This window comes from Liolophura sinensis, chromosome 6, assembly GCF_032854445.1.
Source record: "Liolophura sinensis isolate JHLJ2023 chromosome 6, CUHK_Ljap_v2, whole genome shotgun sequence".
In the NCBI taxonomy this organism is placed as follows: domain Eukaryota; kingdom Metazoa; phylum Mollusca; class Polyplacophora; order Chitonida; family Chitonidae; genus Liolophura; species Liolophura sinensis.
Genome location: NC_088300.1, coordinates 67791178 through 67814568, shown reverse-complemented (window position 1 = coordinate 67814568; position 23391 = coordinate 67791178). Strand labels below are relative to the sequence as shown.

The 23391-nt window shown below is 38.0% G+C and overlaps 1 protein-coding gene across 1 annotated transcript in view; it reads left to right on the top strand.

Annotated features, from left to right (window-relative positions):
* LOC135469048 (uncharacterized) overlaps positions 1-15521 on the top strand; it is a 102418-nt gene extending 86897 nt beyond the window's left edge. The window contains exon 12 of the mRNA XM_064747568.1: positions 15463-15521. The gene's annotated coding sequence lies outside the window, so the exon portion shown is untranslated. The remainder of the gene's footprint in view (positions 1-15462) is intronic.
* The last annotated feature ends 7870 nt before the right edge of the window (positions 15522-23391 follow it).

Here is a 23391-nt window from a genome sequence, read left to right as displayed (position 1 = left end):
AGACAGTCTACATTTTACTGACTTCATCTGGAGAAAGGCTCCATCATTTACTGCTTTCATCTGGAGAAAGACTCCATCATTTACTGACTTTATATGGCGAAAGGCTCCATCATTTACTGACTTCATCTGGAGAAAGGCTCTTTCATTTACTTACGTCATCTGGAGAACGGCTCCATCATTTACTGACTTAATCTGGAGAAAGGCTGCATCATTTACTGACTTAATCTGAAGAAAGGCTCCATCATTTACTGACTTAATCTGGAGAAAGGCTGCATCATTTACTGACTTAATCTGAAGAAAGGCTCCATCATTTACTGACTTAATCTGGAGAAAGGCTGCATCATTTACTGACTTAATCTGAAGAAAGGCTCCATCATTTACTGACTTCATCTGGAGAAAGGCTCCATCATTTACTGACTTCATCTGAAGAAAGGCTCCATCATTTACTGACTTCATCTGAAGAAAGGCTCCATCATTTACTGACTTAATCTGAAGAAAGGCTCCATCATTTACTGACTTCATCTGGAGAAAGGCTGCATCATTTACTGCTTTCATCTGGAGAAAGGCTGCATCATTTACTGCTTTCATCTGGAGAAAGGCTGCATCATTTACTGACTTTATCTGGAGAAAGACCCCATTATTCACTAAAATCATCGTTGGGAAAAGTTCCCAGCATTTTTATTCACTAACACCAACTTCATCAAAGTGAATAAAGAAACAGTGGAAACACTTCATATAATTAATGAACATGTTGATATTAAGAATTTAATAGCTTTCTACAAGGAAATACTTTCCATTGGATTGATTTTCTGCATATGGTGGATGCTTACACAGAAAGTTCATTTAGAAATTTCATTATGGAAACACTTTGAGCAAAAAAAATTTTTCAACAAATGTTTGATCTTCTGGGAGTACTTTGACATTGTTCATAGAAGTTATTTAACATTCAAGGTTTAAGATTAAAAATGAACTTCCAAAAATTTGTACAAATGGATAGCATTAATATTTCTGTAAGTGTTGAGCATGAATTATGTTTTTTAGAGTATGAAAATCTGCACATAGACGACCTCCAGGCCGTAGCGAAGTTAAGTATAAAGTACAAGGATATACACATCTTGTGACCTTGACGTGGATGAATGTGTTTTCGTTCATGTACTTTTATACATTCACAATTTAACTCATATTATTGATGCTACTGTACAAATAGCAAGTAATTAACACATATATAGTATTACTGGCTGAGAACAAATGAAATATTAACATATATATCTGTTTATTCCTTTAAAAAAATGTAATTAATACATGTTAAAAACTGGATTGAAGTATACGGTATAAACAGAAAGAGGAACAGTCATGCTTTCAGTGACAATAACTATTTTTTTTTTGTTCTTTTGAGATCATCGACCTTTGTCTGTAAGTATATTAAGTTTTTGACTGTCAGATCTCTAGAACTTCTAATGCATAGAGAGAGAAAGAGAATAATCTTCAGTGTTAAAACCCCTGAAGACATCTGAAATCCAATTTGTCATGCTACATGGATCAATGTGAATTGATTTCCAAAACAGTGTAGTTATTCTTTGCGAAGGTATCCAGTATTTTTATTAATTTGCATACAGATTGAATTATTAGTATTGCGGCTTTTATGCGTGTGTGTTTTCACTCTCAAAAGAAGTTTTCTATATTCGTTTTTGTTTTTCATGGTCGAGGCCACTATCACCAAAGCTAATTTACATAATCCCCATCATAGAGGCACTGACTGGAGAACTCATTTCCTGGTGGGTTATTTCTGGACCACTTAACTTGGAGCGGTAAATTTTTCCTTAGGTGAACATGGGTTTGTACATATATATAGAGGGAAATACTCATGGCAGTTCTAATCTGTTATGAAATGCAATGAATCAATATCTCATCTGTCAACTCTCCCACCATTAACAGGAGGTTATAACTGCCACAAGCTGGCCAGTCTTTGGGCAGCGCTGGAAACTAGGTCTTCGTTTATTTTTGCATCAGTTCTCATCAGAAATCCTGTTGAGGCTCAAACTGAAGCTCAAAAAACTCTAGCATTATATGGCTTCATCATCATTATATAGAGAACTTATTACAGATACGCTAAGCTGGTACTCCTCTCTAAGCTGTCCTGATAATCTTCTTTACCTTGGGATATTATACCTGAAATAGTTCGGAAAGACCAACCCAAAATGACCCCAAATTTTGTCTACAAAAGTGCATTTTTAGAGGCAAGTAAATGTCACAAAATATTATTTTTGGTGCTGAAACTTTTTCAATAGAATATGTTTCCATGTTCAAAGCAAACGTCAAAACACCTTTCTAAAATCAAGAGAACTCACAGAATCAGGACAAGTGGGCAAGGTAGTCATGGATGACATTTAAGGTACTGGTAAATAAGCTTTAAACATTGCACGGCCTTGGTGGAGGTAAGGTACATATCTGGAAACTGTTTAACATTGCAAGAGTTTCAGCATTAGTTGGCATCCAACTAGTGACAGTTATATGAATCCTGCAGCTTAATCTACTTGAAAACTGAGGGGCCAATTACGTAAAACCAATTTTGACTGAGTCAGAATTTCAAGACTGAGTCATTGATATACATGGTAAAATATTTAAATCTGTTTGAGAAGTTTGTAAGTATTTTAATGTTCAGTTTGTCTCTGTTTTCCTGTGATTATACTGGAAAATTTTGTGGATCATGAGTTATGTGGAAAAAGGGACTGATACAGTTTTTTTAACTGGGTTTGAGTTCAAAAATTTAGAAACTTTACTGGTTCTATCCACTTGAAAAGTGTCCACAAGATGCTAATTAAGTTATCACAAAACATGTGAAGTTCTGCGAGATTACATGTATGTGTACATACAAGGATGTTGTTGATGCACTTATGATATGTGATTATAGAGATGTGAATGTGAGCCCTATACATCTGCATAGAGATCGAAATATTACCAGTATCCAGTAGGCCACCCGTTAAGACCAATAAGATCTATAAAGATCAATTGAAAAGATTGTGTCGGCTTGAATACAGAAGTACCTGACAAAGAAATGAGATTATCTGATCTATCAAGTATACTAGTATCGGTTTATTCATGTTATTTATTTATTTATTTATTTATTTATTTGTTTGATTGGTGTTTTACTCAATACTCAAGATTTCACTTATACGACGGCAGTCAGTATTATGGTGGGTGGAAACCGGGCAGAGCGCGGGGAAACCCACAACCATCCGCAGGTTGCTGGAAGATCTTCCCCACATAAGGCTGGAGAGGAAGCCAGCATGAGCTGGACTTCAACTCACAGCAACCGCATTGGTGAGAGACTCCTGGGTCAGTTTATTCATCTGGTAAACTTGGTAATAGAACTATTCCGGATACTTTGCCAACTCTACAACCCTTCTATTAAAATTGCCATGTGTGAATTCACGTGTGGTATTTAGGTACAAAACTATAGAGATAACATACTGATACAAAACTACATTTATGTATATGTAGAAAACCAAATTCATAAACTAAATAATACATGTTCTGTGTATGATATCCATTTTCCGAAGTACAGGTGTTATCTGCACATACAATAAAACTACATGTACATGTAATATTTATCTACAAAACTATCTATAATATTCATACTGAAAACTGCCTATACTATTCATTTTCAAAACTTCTTGCAATATTTATCCACAAAACTGTCTAATATTTATTTATTTATTTGATCGGTGTTTTATGCCGTACTCAAGAATATTTCACTTATAAATATATCGGCGATCCACAGGTAGAATATTCATTTACAAACTGTCTGTAATATTCATACACAGCGCTACATATAATATTTAGCAACAAAACTACTTGTAATATACATCCACAAAACTACCTGTACTATTCATCCACAAAACTACCTGTACTGTTCATCCACAAAACTACCTGTACTGTTCATCCACAAAACTACCTGTACTGTTTCATCCACAAAACTACCTGTACTGTTCATCCACAAAACTACCTGTACTGTTCATCCACAAAACTACCTGTACTGTTCATCCACAAAACTACCTGTACTGTTCATCCACAAAACTACCTGTACTATTCATCCACAAAACTACCTGTACTATTCATCCACAAAACTACCTGTACTGTTCATCCACAAAACTACCTGTACTGTTCATCCACAAAACTACCTGTACTGTTCATCCACAAAACTACCTGTACTGTTCATCCACAAAACTACCTGTACTATTCATCCACAAAACTACTTGTAATATACATCCACAAAACTACCTGTACTATTTCATCCACAAAACTACCTGTACTGTTCATCCACAAAACTACCCTGTACTGTTCATCCACAAAACTACCTGTACTGTTCATCCACAAAACTACCTGTACTGTTCATCCACAAAACTACCTGTACTGTTCATCCACAAAACTACCTGTACTGTTCATCCACAAAACTACCTGTACTGTTCATCCACAAAACTACCTGTACTATTCATCCACAAAACTACCTGTACTATTCATCCACAAAACTACCTGTACTGTTCATCCACAAAACTACCTGTACTGTTCATCCACAAAACTACCTGTACTGTTCATCCACAAAACTACCTGTACTGTTCATCCACAAAACTACCTGTACTGTTCATCCACAAAACTACCTGTACTGTTCATCCACAAAACTACCTGCACTGTTCATCCACAAAACTACCTGTACTGTTCATCCACAAAACTACCTGTACTATTCATCCACAAAACTACTTGTAATATACATCCACAAAACTACCTGTACTATTCATCCACAAAACTACCTGTACTGTTCATCCACAAAACTACCTGTACTGTTCATCCACAAAACTACCTGTACTGTTCATCCACAAAACTACCTGTACTGTTCATCCACAAAACTACCTGTACTGTTCATCCACAAAACTACCTGTACTGTTCATCCACAGAACTACCCATACTATTCATCCACAAAACTACCTGTACTATTCATACACAAAACTACCTGTACTATTCATACACAAAACTACATGTGTACCTGTACTGTTTATCCACAAAACTACCTGTACTATTCATACACAAAACTACCTGTACTGTTCATCCACAAAACTACCTGTACTGTTCATCCACAAAACTACCTGTACTGTTCATCCACAAAACTACCTGTACTATTCATCCACAAAACTACCTGTACTGTTCATCCACAAAACTACTTTTAATATTCATACTACATAGAGTATTCATCCACAAAGTCAGCTGTCATATTCAGCTACAGAACTACTTGCAATTTTCATCTATACTACTAACTATAATATGCCTCAACAAACTACGTGTAATATTCAACTACAAAGCTAATGGTAATATCAGTTCATCTGCAAAAAAGTATGCCTGTAATACTCATCTTTAAAACCACTTTTAGACGTTCATATGTAAAATGAGCTGTGATTGATACCTGTGTTGATTTCCCTGTATAAAACGGTCCATGTGACAACTGCAGGGACAAAAATCAACTTGACAGGAGGCCTTCAGGCTGGTGTAATAGTGTACCATTATCCTGATCAGAAAAGCCTTGGGGGACTTCACCAACCAGGACAAGTGGCTATCATCAGGCCAGCTGCAATCACATTCTGGTCATTTCACTGAATCCTCGCTATTACAACTTTCTTGATTACCTGTTGCATGTAATGACTGGTCTTGATTGGTTGATGCAGCCAGATTTCCCAGGGGCCTTGTTAAGTTGAATGTCTTGTCACACTTTGGTTGAACGTGTTTTTCAGTCTTGTTTATATTGCTGTCGACTATTTCTTGGTTGGATTTTTAAAATTACCAAAATTCAGATTGTTTCCAGGATGCATTTCTTTTTTGGTAAGTTCTGAATGTGTTGATCAAAGACAAAAAGGTCTCTGGTCATAACAACAGCATCCATAAAATACTGTAGCTTTTACTTCCTTGATGATGGTGTTGGGCATATCCCTAGTCAAACCACCTTCCACTCACCTTTTTCCCAGATCGGATGCCCTGATTCCTTCCTAAAGTTATTCCTGTCCCAGCCATCTATCCTCACTGTCTCTAACTTTGCCTCCCCCCAAATTTCGCCAAGCTATGTCCATATTAAAAAGACATCAGAAGCCATCCCTTCTCCCACCCAGATATCCTTTTCATCACAACTCATCCCTCACCTCACACAGCTGTCCTCCCTATCACAAGCAATCCCCCCTCCCACCCACCTATCCTCCCCATCACAAGTCATCCTTCCTTCCTCCCAGCTGTCTTCCCCACCACAAGTCATCCTTTCTTTCACCCAGCTTTCCTCCTATAAATTGTATTGGTATCTTATGTAAATTACAAGTCATCAATTTTCCCACCCAGCTATCCTCCCCTCACAGGTCATCGCTCCTCCCACCCAGCTATTCTCCCCCTCACAGGTCATCACTCCTCCCACCCAGCTATTCTCCCCTCACAGGTCATCCCTCCTTCTACCCAGCTAATGTTCAATCTTGTCGTCCCTCCTCCTACCCAGCTATCTTTCCCATCACATCCTCCCTACTCCCAACCAGCTATCCTCCCCATTACATCATCCCTCCTACTACCCAGCTATCCTTCCCTCACAGGTCATCCCTCCTTCCACCCAGCTATACTCCCCTCAGAAGTCATTCCTTCTTCCACCCAGCTATCCTCCCCATCACATAGCATCTCTCCTCCCACCAGCTCTCCTCCCATTAAGCCATTTTTCTTCCTACTCAGTTATCCTCCCCATCACAAGACATCTCTCCTGCCACCCAGCAGCCCTGCCTATTACAAGTCATCTCTCTTCCCACCCAGCTATCCTCCCATTACAAGCTATCTCCTCCCACCCAGCTATCCTCCCCGTCACATCATCTCTCCTCCCACCTAGCTATCCTCCCCATCCTATCTTCCCCCCTCCCACACAGCTATCCTTCCCATCACATCATCTCTTCTCCCACCCAGCTATCCTCCCCATCACATCATCTCTCCTCCCACCCATCTATCCTCCCATCCCATCATCCCTCCTCCCACCCAGCTATCCTCCCTCCTCCCACCCCATCATCCCTCCTCCCCCATCATCCCTCCTCCCACCCAGGTATCCTCCCCATCACATCATCTCTCCTCCCACCCACCTATTCTCCCATCCCATCATTTCTCCTCCCACACAGCTATCCTCCCCATCCCATCATTACTCCTCCCACCCACCTATTCTCCCATCCCATCATTTCTCCTCCCACACAGCTATTCTTCCCATCACATCATCTCTTCTCCCACCCAGCTATCCTCCCCATCACATCATCTCTCCTCCCACCCATCTATCCTCCCCATCCCATCATCCCTCCTCCCACCCAGCTATCCTCCCTCCTCCCACCCATCATCCCTCCTCCCCCATCATCCCTCCTCCCAGCCAGGTATCCTCCCTCCTCCCAGCCAGGTATCCTCCCTCCTCCCACCCAGGTATCCTCCTCCCACCCAGGTATCCTCCTCCCACCCAGGTATCCTCCCTCCTCCCACCCAGGTATCCTCCCACCCAGGTATCCTCCCACCCAGGTATCCTCCCTCCTCCCACCCAGGTATCCTCCCCATCACATCATCTCTCCTCCCACCCACCTATTCTCCCATCCCATCATTTCTCCTCCCACACAGCTATCCTCCCCATCCCATCATTTCTCCTCCCACCCACCTATTCTCCCATCCCATCATTTCTCCTCCCACACAGCTATCCTCCCCATCCCATCATTACTCCTCCCACCCACCTATTCTCCCATCCCATCATTTCTCCTCCCACACAGCTATCCTCCCCATCCCATCATTACTCCTCCCTCATAGCTATCTTCCCCATCCCTTGCCTCTCCATGTTCATATACTATAAATTTGAAGAAAATGGTGTCATAAATTGTATTGGTATCGTATGTAAATTACCTAAATAGACGACTTTATGTTATTTTTTTTTTTTCATTTTTTTAATTATTAATACTCTGTGACAAGCTGAAGTCTCCAACAGCAGGCCAGAGTAAAGCTGGGTTGTAATCTGTAAAATGGCTGTAGTGGCTATAGGACACCTGGGCTACCAGATCTAGTTTTAGTACCAGAAGAGCATAGTAACTGAATGCCAGCTGTGTTTTGATCAGAGATATATAATTCTCTGTCATAATTGATTTCCATTAATCACTAATCAAGATGATAAACTTCCCTTGTGTTTTGTGAACCAGGTCTGGCTTTATCACAGCAGAAGTTACATCCCTTGGTTTAACAAACGTCATACAACATGTATAAAGTTGTTCTGTTCATTTCGAACTGGTACATGTTTTTAATTTGTGAGAGGCACAGGTGAGTGTTGAACTGAGCCTATACTCCAGAGCAGTCTGGAGTAAACATATAAGATTCATGTTTAGAAAATGTTTTGGTTTCGTTTCATATTCTTAAGTTGGTTTTACCTGATCCTTTATCTTTTACGATGTACACGATATATATATATATATATATATATATATATATATATATATATATATATATATATACATACATACACACACATATACCTATATATGTGTGTGTTCTAGCTACTGCTCACAGTAATATTTATCTGTTCTTCATGTTAACTAGAAACATGTTTAAATCTCTACACTATATTATGCACAGAAAAGTATTTATATATACATTTGACGCGTAAGAAATGATAAATATGTTGGAGGAACCGGTTGACACTGGCTTCTGTCAGCGATGTTTTTTGCCACAGCCGATCAGCTCTCTGACCAATGAGGTCACAGCGTAAAGTCCAGTTCTGACTGGTTTGGCTGCAGCTTTTAGTTAGTTATAAGTGTCCGGTTTACTTGAAGTATCCTCTTATAAATCAGTCCCCCGTCACAAACTGTGACGTGTGATTGCTTGACTGAATGCATGTACATTAAGAATAGATATGATACAGAATGTGTACAGAATAATACAGAACCCTCAATCTCTTTAGCCAAGTATTGAATCTAGGTTACGCACGTGCAACTGATAGAAATGGAAAAAGATGGAAAGATTTGCTTCACAACTGGAGCACTGATTGGATAATAACTGCCAGGCTGACAGTTGCGTGATAATACACTGTAGAAGTTTCTCTGCTCTTATTTTGCACCTAGATGTATATACATGTAGTTAATGTAATACACCCAAATTTTGTTTGTTTTGGATGAACCTAAAATTTGTTTACCCAGGGTTACTGCCACGTCTTTTGCTTACTCCCATGGTAAATAAAAACAAAACAATCATGGTTATGTTATGATGAATTTTTGATATGTGGGATATGTAGTACGCTATCCAGGTACTCTATAGTGTGTAGTATGGCATAAGCATGTAGTATGGTATCCAGGTACTCTATAGTGTGTAGTATGGCATAAGCATGTAGTATGGTATCCAGGTACTCTATAGTGTGTAGTATGGCATAAGCATGTAGTATGGTATCCAGGTACTATGTAGTGTGTAGTATGGCATAAGTATGTATTACGGTATCCAGGTAGTTTGTAGTGTTTAGTATGGCATACATGTAAGTACCATATGTAGTACGGTATCCAGGTAGTCTGTAGCATGTAGTATGGCATAAGTATGTAGTATGGTATCCAGGTAGTCTGTAGTGTGATGTATGGCATAAGCATGTTGTATGGCATCCAGGTACTCCATAGTGTATAGTATGGCATAAGTATGTAGTATGGTATCCAGGTACTCTGAAGTATGTAGTATGACATAAGTATGTAGTATGGTATCCAGGTAGTCTGTAGCATGTAGTATGGCATAAGTATGTAGTATGGTATCCAGGTAGTCTGTAGTGTGTAGTATGGCACACATGTAAGTACAGTATGTAGTATGGTATGTAATAGTTCACAAACATTTCTGAATATATATTTTTTTGGAGTTGAATAAAGTTGACAAAGTTACAGCATAAATATAAACCTGTACATGTAATCTCAGTACTGTTCCAGTTAAGATCTCTATAGGCTTTCATCAGTGAGAGTGCAAATTCAAATCCAACTTTTGCCAGTTCACATGGTCAGGTACCTGGTGGTTGGCTGTAAAATATGTTGTCAGAATAATATGGCCTACCTTGAATGTCACTGCAACAATGTACATCAGTGCAAAATAATGCCTTGGTTCCTTCTTGCATAGTATGGATGATGTACATGTTTTCAATTCAACTGGTTTGCACATTAACTTCAACTTATTTTAAAAGTTTACTCATAATGCAGGTTAAATCTAGGTTAGTGGCACAGTATGGACTAATCTGCTGTGGTGTGAGAAATCAGCTGTCACCAGTAAACAATGTAGCAAAATTGTAATCAATGTAGCCAAATTGTAAACAGTGTAGCAAAATTCATCCTTGGTGTATGTCACAACATGTAAGGCGTCTAGCATGAAAATTACATAAGCAGTTAATTAATATATAAATGTGCTGGGTAGTTCACAAGCATATAGGGATTTAGCTGTGGCATCTACAGTGATACAGTGTCTGAAGCAGTTAGGCCACTCCAGTTGTAATTGTTGTTTTGCAGGCAGAATAAACCTTTTTTTTTTAATGTTGGAGATTATAAAGAAAACTAAATAAATGAAGTTGAAAATTGTCTAATGTGTGCAATATTTGAATTATCCTGGCAGTTGAAGACATATTTACATGATGAGAAAGCCGGATAGAAAAACAGGAAAGTCACTAAAACATGGAGATCAGATAAAATATAAACATAGAATTTCATGTTTTTTATTTTTTTTAAATAAAAATCCAATTTTGGATTTTTAAAAGGGAGTTTGGCCAGAAAGCACAGAGTAAAACTGGTGTCGCTTTAAAAGATAATTGTCCGTTCGTGGGAAGGTCTGTCAGCAACCTGTGGATGGTTGTGGGTTCCCCCCGGGCTTTGCCCAGTTCCTTCCACCGTAATGCTGGCTGCCATCGTATAAGTGAAATATTCTTGAGTACGGCGTAAAACACCCATCAAATAAATAAATTAAATGATAATTGCAGTCTAGGATAACCTGCAGGAAACCTGAGATAAACTGTGGAGAATTACAGTGGCATCCTGGGAATCTCACAAACTGTAACTGTTAGGGTCTGTCAGTAGTTCACGTTAGATCATTATATAAGTTAAGTTGAAGCGCAGGCTGATGCTTTAAATGTCCCTGTCAGAACTCGACAGATTTCTGACGTTACGTTAAAGAAATGTGCACGGTTTTATTGTGATTTTATGTTAGCAATGAGATTCTGTACAATATTAATGGCTGCCCTCAGCTTGTCTCTTTTTTATTTATTTATTTTTTTTTAATTGGGATCAGTCCACACTGTGCTCCTTGGTGTTCAGTAAACCTGATCATAGTCATAGGCTGTTCCATTTCCCTCCCTTTAATGACGGTGGTAAACCTACAGCAGTCATTGAATCAAGAGTGTTTAAATAAAGTTGATAAAATTAATGTTTGTGAGTTTGATGCATGCTCTCATATTCCCCAAAAATATAAATTCATATATCATATTATCCTATATCATTCTCCTTGAGTGGTCACTGTCCATCTCATATTGGCTGTCTCTCCTGTCGTATGTGGGAAAGTCTGCCAGCAACCTGCGGATGGTCGTGGTTTCCCCCCATGCTGGTCCCCCTGGTTTCCTCCCACCATAATGGGGATGGAAATTTTTTTCCTGGTGCTATGAGTCTAGTTCTCATTGGTTTGTCTGCAGTTTTTATTGGTTGTTTGTGCAAGTTTGCCATGCACGGTTTACTCCACTCATTGAATGTTTATTTTGCCCATTCTTGCTGTCAGTAACTTTGCCAAATGTTGGTAGTTTACCCCAGGCATTCCAATTTCCTCAACCAATAAAACCAACCTGCATCTTACATGTGAAAAATCCTTCAATATGGCATTAAACATGAAACAGTAAATAAATGATGTAAATTTTAGTGTAAAATGCTAGTGATTAACAATTTAATTGCAGAAGGAAGGGAATGTGATCAGTTTGAACAACCATGACTATAACCTGAGACATTGATCTGATTGAATGAATGAATGAATGAATGCTTGAGGTCATATTTAACAAATTTTCAGTCATGTGATGACAAGGAGTCATTAGGTGTGTGTACATATACTGTTTCTTCTTGTGGCAGGGTGAGTCCATGCAGCCAAAGTGCTGCTGCCACTAAGACATCATGTCGAAGACACCAGACATGACACCCAACCCAGTTACATTATTCTGACACGGGGCCGACCAGTCATGTTTCCTTGCTCTAACCTCTCAATGCTGAGCACTAAGCGGGGCAGCAACAAGTGCTGTTTTTAAAGTCTTTGGTATGACCAAACCTGTGTTTGATCTGGGGTCTTCCGATTTCGGATTTTGATCTGGTTTATCACAAGGCACTCGTTTGATTGTAGTCCATCGCCTCTGTTACACTGTTTCGTAACATAGCAAAACATTCCATTTCGCTTTGTGTCTCAGACTTTGCCTTCCACTTTTCTGTGTTTTTTTCACCCCCAAGTCTGACTGTTGGTGTCCTGCTTTTGCAGACAGCAGAAGGACAAGACACCATATATCTGCTACATGCCTGAGTGCTCATGAACTGAGAAATAAAACTCTTGTCATTTGTGTTAGCATGTGACTCTCACTAAGTATATGGTCTTCATGTTGATGCATGCATGTGTCACCGTGACAAGTTCTAGTACTGGCTGCCATTTAGCTGGCCTGAGAACACTCAGTTTAGATGAACAACAATACCCCTGTTCCACTTCCATCCTTAATTCCCTCAAAATCATGAGTATAGCTCTGTTTACACTTTTGCCCTAGGTTTTTTTTTTTTTGGTTTTTTTTTTGCCACTGTGACAGTTTTCTGTCGTTTTTGCGCCTAAGGGGAGTTTGCAGTGTTTGCTCTGATAACGTACTTGAATGAGCTTGTCTGTAATGTAAGCAGTTCTCTCTCTAAGTGCACAATCAAGTCACCCATGCGGCTTTGCTTTAGCTTTCAGTTCTTTGCATTTGTATATGGCAAATGTTCACACCTTCTCCCTGAATGAAGTATCCATACATATATATTGTGCTTTAAAAATCAAAAGTGGCCTGATAATTATAATAATTACAAGTATAAAGTTATCAAATAATCTGGAAATGTCATTCTTCTCAACTTGTAAAGCTTTTCACATGCAGATAAAAAATATTTTAAAAAGTTATTAAAAGGTTGGTAAATTCTGAAAATGTTCAGCTTGTTTGGAAGAACATGGTAGGAAATTTGCTGACATCTGTTCTTCTTGCAATGTATGCCAGTTTGGTATGGTCATTGATTTTTATCATAATTTACCTTTACCTTATTCATATTAAAAATGATTAATACTGAATCAATAAAATATGTAAGTTCTGTGAAACATTTGATATTTACCATGAGATAGAGCAAGTTCTTAATTATGTGCTTTAATCCTGCAATTGCCTTTTTCAGTATTTTTTTCGTTTCGCTTATTGTTTTTGACTTATCATAAATAAATGAATGAACAAGTTCTTCCCAAAATGTATATTCTGTTGATGGTTTAATTTATACAGTTATGGTCATTGTATACACTAGATACATATCCAAACAATTTAAGTGTTACTAAACTTGTTCCGATCTTTAAAAAGACTTTGCTTTAATTTTTTTTTTACTAATACATGTTATATAAAGATGTTTTATTTAAAAAAAAAAAAAAAACCTTCTTCAAGAGGTGCAGCAGTACATGGGCCTGCAGGGACATCTCAAAATGTATTTGCTAACTGGACCATGCAATATTAAATAGCATGGTTTGCGTCACGGGTGGCTTCAGTTCCCATCTCCCATTAAAATGAAGTCATTGTTGTGTAGCTGACTACTTTTAATACTTCAGCTTCTTTCTAGAAACTACTTGTTTGTGCTAAGATAAGTGCTTTTTGTGTGTGTATGACCTGATCCCATGGCATGTGGAAGAAAACAGTATTTTGATCCCTGTCGTGGTGACTTCATATTGTACTTGTCCTAATATATCACAAGGATGTCCCGCATAGTTGAAAATGTCGCTAAATAGTGTGAAGTTAACTCTTCATGTTCACCATATCACGGAATGGTTTCTCTTCATATTTAACATTAAGTCTAGAATGTAAACTTGCACTTTCAGAGGCCCATTTGCATAAAGATCTTAAAATGGTGCTTTTTAAACTTCTTCTGATATGAACTTCAGAGAGAAGTCAGAGAAAGACCAACATAAACTTCCAATGTTTCAGCCTTTAAGGAATGATAAAGTGTACATTCTAAACCTCTCAATAAATATGATCTGGGCTTTTTGTTTACTTAGTGTGTACAGTGAATCTACCATAATATCCCATACTTTAAATAGTACTTGGAAATAGAAGATTATCTATCTATGCAGTGAGGGCTGAGTAATGTATATCACATGTATATCACATGTAGTACTACCTGTGGTATGTTTGCATGACCCATTATAGCTATAGGTATGGGTTACAATATGTGTGTGTAGTACTTTACAAATTCAATACCTGGGCCAAGTTGTTCAAAAGTGTATTAAGACTTAAGCCCTGTATTAACTTTAGTCCAGACTAAAGCGCCATTTACTTTGTATTAGGATAAGACTGGTATTAAGATATAAGCCTAATTAAAGTTTAATGCACTCTTGAACAACAGGCCCCTGGTGTGGTTATTCCACGTTACTTTTCCACAAGTGTTACTTGCACAGTGATGTACATGGAGTAATGCCGTGTATTGTATTTGCCTTAATGATACATGTACGGGCCTCCATGGCTCAGTTGGTTAGTGCGCTAGCACAGAGCAACAACCCAGGAGTCTTTCACTAATGCGGTCACTGTGAGTTCAAGTCCAGCTCATGCTGGCTTCCTCTCCGGCCGTAAGTGGGAAGGTCTGCCAGCAACCTGCGGATGGTCGTGGGTTTCCCCCTGGGCTCTGCCTGGTTTCCTCCCACCATAATGCTGGCCGCCATCATATAAGTGAAATATTCTTAAGTACGGCGTAAAACACCAATCAAATAAATAAATAAATAACTTCATGATACATGTAGTAATGTGATGTTGTCTAAGGTATGTGTCTACATCATACATGTATGTATGAATTTTCTAATGTGTGTCTCACCACGACGTGGCTGAAATATTGCCGATGTGGCGTTAAGCCATAATCATTCATTCATTCTAATGTGTGCACAAGAAGAAATTCACAAAAAAACATCTTAAATAAGTGAACCCTATAAGGTGGATAAGTCAATCAGAATTGATGAACAGGAAATACACTAAGGATATATATTGGTACAATATATTCCACAATTCATGCTACTTAATGTTTTCATATTTGCAGTACAGTGTATATGTATATGTATGTATGCTTGGGGTTTCATGCCATACTTAACACTTTTTCAGTCATATGATGACTAGGAGTCATTAGGTCTGTGTACATATATTGTGTCTTCTTGTGGCAGGGCGAGTTCATGTCACCAAAGTGCTGCCATCACTGAAGGATCATGTCGAAGACTCAAGACAGGACACCCCACCCAGTCACATTATACTGACGCTGGACCAATCTGAGTCCCGTTTCCTTGCTCAGACCTCTCAGTGCTGAGCCCCAACGAGGTTGCAGCAAGTTCCATTTTTAAAGTCTTTGATATGACTCCACCTGGGCAGTAAGCATGGAGTAATGATGTATAGTATTTGCCCATATAATAAGTGTGGGAAATATGGTTTGTGGTGTTTTCCCATGGGCGTGCATATATGGTTTGCCTGTTTAGCCATTTTATACGTCGGTACAGCTAGATAATATAGTACATAGTTAAAGATTCTTACTGAATCTCTTTATTTATTACTTAGATGTGAAATATTTATGGGTTTAGGATAAAGGGTCTTCCTAAACTTGGACTTAAGGAAAAGGCAAAGATGATGAAGTAAGAATTTATTTATTTTATTTGATTGGTGTTTTACACCATACTCAAGAGTATTTCATTTGCCACCAATAAGGCTGGAGGAAACCGAGCAGAGCCCGGGAGAAACCCACCACTATCCACAGGTTGCAAACCTTCCCACGTACCACGGAAGAAGAAGAACCAGCATGAGCTGGACTTGACCTCACACCGACTGCATAGGTGCGAGGGTCATTGCGCGTGCTGGTGTGCTAACCCCGTGGGCCACAGAGACCCCTGCTGAAGTCAGAAGGTTTGTCAGTTAGGCGCACCAGTTTCCTCCATCCATAAACCTAGTGCCGTCATATGAGTGAAAAACTCTTGAGAAGGCTGTCTTACTACAATCAGATACATAAATAAATAAGTATTTATTTCTTGGGTGTTTTACGCCATATACAAGAATATTTCACTTATACAATGTTAGCCAGCATTATGGTGGAAAGAAACCTGACTAAATAAATAAATAATATGAGTATTTATATGCACTATAATGTTACTTTTGGTTTTGAGTGCAAAGGTCAGACATTTTACCATAATTTAGTTTTAAGCAGTTTGGTATATGTTATTATGCCACAAGGTGCAGAGGTTAATGGTGAAGTCACCTAATCCAGCAGCCAATTACATGGCCGAATTCCAGGTCACTTCTCAACTTGACCTTTGCTTGACCACACTGTTATTGTCCAGCAGTTGTAATCGGGGATTACAGGCAGACTTTGTTTAGCTGAGCTCTTAAGGCTGACATGTTTAGTGACCATGCAGTCCGATCAGGTAATAAGAATGTTCTATTGTTGGGGAGCAAATAACGGATAAAGAAATGGAGAAAGAGAGGGACGAGTTGAGGGGGGGGGAGTGGGGGTGGGTGGTCACAATACAAATTCTCTCCTTACCCGTCCGTACAGTTTCACAAATCTGTGAGAAACTCTTCAGACAGTCTCCTGTTATGAATTCGGTCAAGGATCATTTTCTGTCCAGCTGATTACAATGCATAGCTTTGTACTCATGTGACAAGAAAATCACCCCCCTCCCCACTTTTCTAATTTGTGTACATGTACACGTCCTGTGTTGAAGGCATTAATTATCTTTCCTGCCATTTCAGTGTTGATTCTGGTGTAGACTAAATATGCTTTAGATCAAATGTCAACCTCTTTTAGAGTTGTGTAATTGGCTAGACTTTCTGCAAGTAAATAACTTTAGCTGTACAGCCACAACAAGTGTTGACAACAATCAGTGTCTACACGGCTGCGTTGGAAACCTGATCTCAACAGTTTTTTTTTTTTTTGCTAACTTTTTAAATACAAATACATATATTTATTTGCAGCGGTTACCGTAACCTTGTCCTCATGCCCTGCAGAGTGTTGCAAGCAAGCTGGGTGCGTCTGCAGGTTGCGGAGCTATACATCTGATTCTGCATCAGATAAATTCAGTCAGAGAACGTATCAGGTCATCTGTATATCTGCAGGCCTACAGATAGCAATTTGCCTTTTGTCAAGCAACTGTTGCCTGTTAGGAACTTTATGCAAGATGATCATCAAAATCTGTGAGACATATAACTGGAATATTACAAAACTGAAAGCTGGCACTTGATTGTTGGCTACATTTGACCTTGATAATAAAAATGTTTGCACTTCTGTTCTGATGTTGTAAGCATGCATGAGTGGATCATAATAGCTTGGTTTTACCGTGCAAGGTTGAATCTTCCTTTATATTGCATCATTTGCATCACTAAATAAATAAATGAAGTAGCTGTACATTTTAAATGCATTAACTTCTTTAAGTTGATAGCATCACAATCTAGCTCCATACCCTACATCTGCTAGCTGCAGCCATGTCTTTTAAGGCTTGTTGTTTTTTTCCCCTCTGCTACATAAGAATCACTGATGTTGTACTCATTGTATTTGCCATAACTGCTGGTTCCAGATTTTTTTCCTTTGTTCATTGCATACTTTGAATAATTTACACATATTTGTTGTTTAATACTCACAGGATGGTCCTTGTACTAATTACATGTAGTTGCACTGCCAGGTACTGTCAGTATGTACTCATATGTTCACTGTAGTCCTCTATGTGGTCAATGCTTCTGCTAATATTCCTAATCAAATACAAACCTGAAAAGTGGAGGTGTCGGTTTTCAAAGACCAGCCAGTCGGTTAAAGTTGGTTATGTACTATTTAATAGAAAGAATCTATGATGCTTTACGTAATAAAAGTCACCTGTAATATACTTGATGCAAGTAATAAAAAGCAACCACTGAAACATGTTGAAGGCTTGGGGTCTGCCTGGTCCTTCATCTCCAGGAGCCCACAACTTTTGATTGCCTTCACCCACTGTTTGATTGAGCCTTGTCCCTTACATTAGCTGATATACAGTTGTTACTCTGCTGCAATTATGGATTGTGAGATGACCTAGCTGCCATTTTTATAGATATGGTGGGGGTAGAGAGAGAGTGTTTGCCCATTGAGCAACACACATACTAAAGACTTCCAGTTGTAAAAAACTTTTTGGCCAGGTACTGGTGGGTCTGGTGCCATCAGCATAGCATTGCAGTTAAACAGCGACACTTTCTGGCTTGATACACAGTAAAAAAGGACAGACCTGGCTCTGGTCAGCCCAGTGTAAGTATACTACATCTGGTGCCATCAGCTTATGGTTGCAGTAAGGCAACACTTTCTGGCTTGACATACAGCAGAAGAGCTAGAAAAGGACAACTATTCCTCAGCCCAGTGTCAGTATGCTATGTCTAGTGCCATCAGCTTATCGTTGCAGTGAGGTAGCACTTTTTGGCTTGACACAGCAGAAGAGCTAGAAAAGGACAGGTACTGGTCAACCTAGTGTTAGTATTTTAAGTCTGGTGTCATCAGCATACTGTTGCAGTGAGGCAGCATTTGCTGGCTTGACATACAGCAGAAGAGCTAGAAAAGGATGGGTACTGGCCGGGATGGCTTAAGTATACTATACTGTAATAGGCATGACACCACAGTGAGGCAGCACTACCTGGTTTAACACACAGTTCCTGGCTTGACACATACATTACATGTATAGAGTAAGAGGACAGGACATACATGTACTTGTGAGCCTGGTGTCTGTAAACTATCTGTCTGTATGGTTTCAACAGCATGGCATTGCAATGAGTTAGAACCAAGAATATATTGGCAGCTACAAGAAAACATTGGTTAGGACATTGTTGAAAGTGTTGTTAAACCAAGAGTCAGGTCATTTTAGTAGGTGAAGTTGAATGTCACTATTTAGCCACTGGTATATTTAACATAGTTAACTAGCTACCATTTGTGACATATAATTCATCATTGAAATGATTTACGCTTCTCTGAGAGTATGCTCACATGAGCACTATTATAATGGTCATTATATATATATACATATTTATATAAGTACTATTCAAAGCTGTTTTAGTTCAGTGTTCTATTTTATGATGAGCGAATTCTGTTTAGAACAATTATAAATGACATAAATTTTCACCAAAAAACTGTATTTATAGCAACAAATGTAATAAGATATTATTACATAAAGTTTATTAGGTCACTTACCATATGCACCATGTATATAACGGTTAATTCATACGTGTTTATCGGACAGACATTTCATCTGTCAGTAGTCAAGTTTTGAGTTGGAAATCTCTTGTTGTTAAAGGTGAAAAGTGTCTAACTGTACCATGTGATGTGAAAAATGCAACCGTCTCGCCTTGTTCCAGAGGCACAAATTACACCTATTTCCTTCTCAAGTTCACAATTATGATAAAATGTAGTTGCTTAACATTTTTGACAGGTCACATGATACAGTTGGACTTTTTCTACTGTTATTGATAAAAGGGTTCCACCTTGAAACTCACAGGTGTCAGACTTTTGGGTTATGTTGTCTTAGAAAACTTGTGTTGCGTGGAAAGTGGTGAGTGTATATCAAATCTGGAAATGCTTTGTACCAAAGTGTTGTGATGTCACAGATTTCGTTTTGGTTTACTACTTTTCAAAATTAGGTTTGTTTTTGATTTAAAATGAAAAGGCGTATAGAACACAAGTCATCATGGTAGGCCAATAAAAACAGGTTACCCTAATTCGATCAGTTTTAATGGCTGCATGTTTCCTTGATATGTATTAAGTAACATCCCCAATAACTGATTCATTCACTATATTGTCTTGAACTATTATAATTTATTGTAAATGTGCAAAAACTTACAATGCATTTTTTTTTTTTCGTTTTAGTTTTTGCGGCTTTTAAAAAGAATTATGTCCTGGCTAGTAAGAAAAATTATCAGCAGTAAAAATAAAATTTAGATAAATTAAACTTGTTTCATTTCTTACAGCAACACCAGTGGCCAAGCATCAAGCCCAATTGAATGTCAAATAAGAAAACACTATGAAAGTAATGTGCTGAACTTATTTGCCAAGATCGGAAAAATTAAGCTTTTTTAAAAACATTTGTTTATGAACAGATGCTAACACACATAACAACGAATAGCTCGATTTAACTGTACATAGACAATGGACAATTCAACAGATTCAACCTGCATGTACAAATTGTAACAGTATTTACAAAAACAGACAACATCTTCTGTTTTCTTTTTTTCAAGAAAACAAAAGAAAAATGATAAAAATCCAAACAATTTCAACATGTGACTCAGCACAGAGTGCTTGGCCACCTAAAAATATCAGTGAAAAATTGAAATGTCTTCGGGCATTTTCAGTTTATTTTATTTTGATTTCAGGCTATAAAGAAAACTGATTGACGCACAGGTAAAATGCTTTATCAGTATGCTTAAAAAAATTACTTTACTGGAGCTTATGAAGCAGATAGGGAATGTTTTTGACAGCTCTGTATTGAGTGAAGCACTGAAAATGCAGGAATAGATCTGCTATCTTTGTCTATTGACCAGGTCATGCGTCTCTAACAGGGGTGTTGTGATTAGTGATAGCAGCACCATTGAAGGTGAGGCTCAGGTAGGGATTGAGGCTGTGTTGGGGGAGGGGGGATTGAGGCTGTGTTGAGGGAGGGGGGATTGGGGCTGTGTTGAGGGAGGGGGGAGGGTTATCAGGATCATGAAGGGACTGCATGATAATTCAGTAAAATGATCAAAAAGAAGGTTTGTGGTTAATTTTGCTGGTTTAAAGTTTAAAATGTAGCTACATGTATTTGTCATATTCAAGAAAAGTTTCAATTTTAAGAAGATTTCCCTCCAATAAAGAAAACACATGTATATCTTAAAAATTCTTATCAAATATATATATAATTATTGCTCTGGGGACAAATTAAGGGTCTCCTATTTTTTTCTTAATTGACTGAGGAAAATTTTAAACTTTTTCAATTTACAAAAAAAAAAACCTCAGTATAATATTAAGCTTTAGACAAGGGGTAATTATAAACGTTCATCATGTTTTAACTAATTATGTTGCTTTATTCTCTTGTTTTGATCTTCAGGAGGAAAAAATGTGTTTTGTCAAATAAGAACTTTTAAGAAACTTCAAAAATGACAAAGAGAGTAGCAATGTCTAATTTAACTCACAGGGTTGAAATGATTCTCAGCCAATTTTATGAAAACCTTGCCATATTGTTTTAAAATTTGATGCTTATATTGATGTTCAAATTTGAGGATTCTGTCATTTAAGAGATTTTGGTGAAGTTTAATTAATTTCATATCAGAAAAAAATAAGGCTTTCTTTAAGTGTGCTCTGCAATATAACAGGCCAAAGTTTGAATGACATAATTATGATATTATATCATATTTCACTCGTGTTTCTTATCTCTGTGTACCGGTAATTGTGTTTGAATAAAGCTCTGACTTGTTTGACTGGGGTTTTATGTCAGCAGGTTTGTCATTCACCTGCTGAAAGGTGGTGGTTTAATCTGCTCTTCTCCACCAATAAATGCGACCACCATCATACAAGTGAATTATTATGGAACGTTAAAACAAAAGTTCATCAATCAGTCACTCAGATTATAGGCCAGCATGTGGTCTGGGCCTGAAGAACTGTTCGATTCATCATGTAGATCCTTGTTGTGGTTGTGTTGTTGTGGTTAGAGTTCAGATAATCCATTTAGGCCTGAGGCAGTTATTACTCTAATAACAGTATGAGTGACCTAGAAATTGTAGATAGGAATTAGTTGGCTAACAACTTGTTTACTTACAAGCCTATAGCTGCAGTGTGTGAACCATTCTCAGCAAGTAAATCTATATATCTATGAAACAGCATTGTGAAAAGAGGTTCATTCTTGTATAGTGCCTGTTGACAAAAGTTAATTATAAATTTTGGAAACAATAGTACCGGTAACCTTTTTTTAAGATTAGTAAGTAAATTGTCTGTTGAGATCATGACAGAAATGTACTTTTTCTTTTCAAATTTATCCTTATTGTCTGTGAAAACAATGTCTGCAAACTACACTTTTCTCTGTATATGTGTGAGAAAATTTGAGAGGTGTATGTTTAATTGCCAATAACGGTATCGTACATATACATAGTACTTGAAAATACTGTTACAGTACTTGTATAGTTTTTGTCATACCTGAGAAAGTTTGTCATTACAGGTAACTTGCCAAATGTAGGTGGTCTACTCCAGGCACTTCAGTTTCATCCAAGGTCTTGCAGCAACCTGCAGGATGATCGTAGGTTTCCCCCCGGGCTCTGCCCGGTTTCCTCCCACCACTATGCTGGCCACCCTTGTATAAGTGAAATGTTCTTGAGTGCGTCGTTAAACACCAATCAAATAGATAAATAAAAAATCAGCTTCATCCATACAACTGGTAATCATTGTTAAAGTAAACAGCATTCCATTAAATCCAAAAAAATATGCCAACAGGAAAATCCATTAAATCAAAAAATATGCAGCTTTTAGCCTTAGTATACCACACCAAAGGATTTTTTAAAATTTCTCTGTTTCCACAGTTTTGTTTTGAAATACAGGTTATATTTTTGCAGGTATTGAATGCCTTTTGTTACTTTTGTGTGCTGAGATATGATTCTAATTATAGACGATCCAGAAGGCAGAGGTAGAGGTGTTAAGTGCCAATTCACAACAGCTGCCACAACAAACAAAAATTTTTTCTTACACTTTACAGGTGTCTCATTAGGTGACAATGATCCATGTTAAATGATGGCTTTTAGGGTTTTGAAACTTTCAGGTAGTGTCCATTGTGAATAAAAATGAAAATATGTGAGGCTTTATACACCTTGTATAGATGTATGTGATGACTCAGTACAGGGATACTGAGTTGTTTCTGACTGGCTGGTGTGAGAGATAGGCAAGTCCAGGCTCTGCCTGGCCTAAAAAGCTGAAGTTTAGATATGTACATTTATTCAAGTATGACCATGGCTGCAGGTTTAACCCAGGAAACCCTATCTCTGCTGTCAGCCTATCAGCATCAATTCTGTTTGCCTTCAAGAAAAAACTTCTATCTTATTAAAGGGAAATTAATAGTTATATAATTCTTCTTTTAGGGTTTTTTTATTGC